Genomic DNA, 679 nt, shown 5'->3' with positions numbered 1-679 from the left:
CCTGGCTTTAAGCAAAGTTCCTTGGCATTTCTTTGATTCAAGTTAAAAGTGGTTTTCTTAGTAGTAATGAGTGAACTCACCACTGAAAGTAGTTAGATTATATAGGAAATTGTGTGATCAATGCAATGTGGGTCGGAAGGGAATGAAGGACAATTGTGGATACTGAAGGTGGGGTGAGAGGAGGGGGGAAAGGGACAGAGGGTCAGAAAGAGGGGGGGAAATAATTCTAGGAACAATTTTATAATGTGCATGATCGAGTCACTATGCAGTGTGTACTGGATGGGAGATCGCATTTTGTGTGCTGTGATGATGCTTAGGGAAGGAATGTAAATTGAGTTACAAAAAAAAGTTTCAGAAAAAAATATATATATATTCAATGACTGCAGTAGGATATGTAGCCCCAGCTAGGTGCTACTTTATAGGATGCGTAAAGTTAGAGTTGTGTTCATGGAAATGTGTGTGTCACCTGTGTTTGCTATGAGGGTATTTGGATTGATTAGGGTTTTTGGTGATTCAATAAAATGTGGGAAGAAAACGATATAGAAAGCAAACATAGATACCAGAGACAGTGTGGGAGAATGGGAGATGGCAGAGGGTAAGAGATAGGGAATCAAGGATGGGAGGGGAGCAAAACATACAGAAAACACGAAATGGAAGATCATTTGCTGACCATAACGTG

Source organism: Tupaia chinensis, unplaced genomic scaffold, assembly GCF_000334495.1.
Source record: "Tupaia chinensis unplaced genomic scaffold, TupChi_1.0 Scaffold145967_1, whole genome shotgun sequence".
In the NCBI taxonomy this organism is placed as follows: Eukaryota; Metazoa; Chordata; class Mammalia; order Scandentia; family Tupaiidae; genus Tupaia; species Tupaia belangeri.
Note: the sequence above shows the minus strand (reverse complement) of the source record.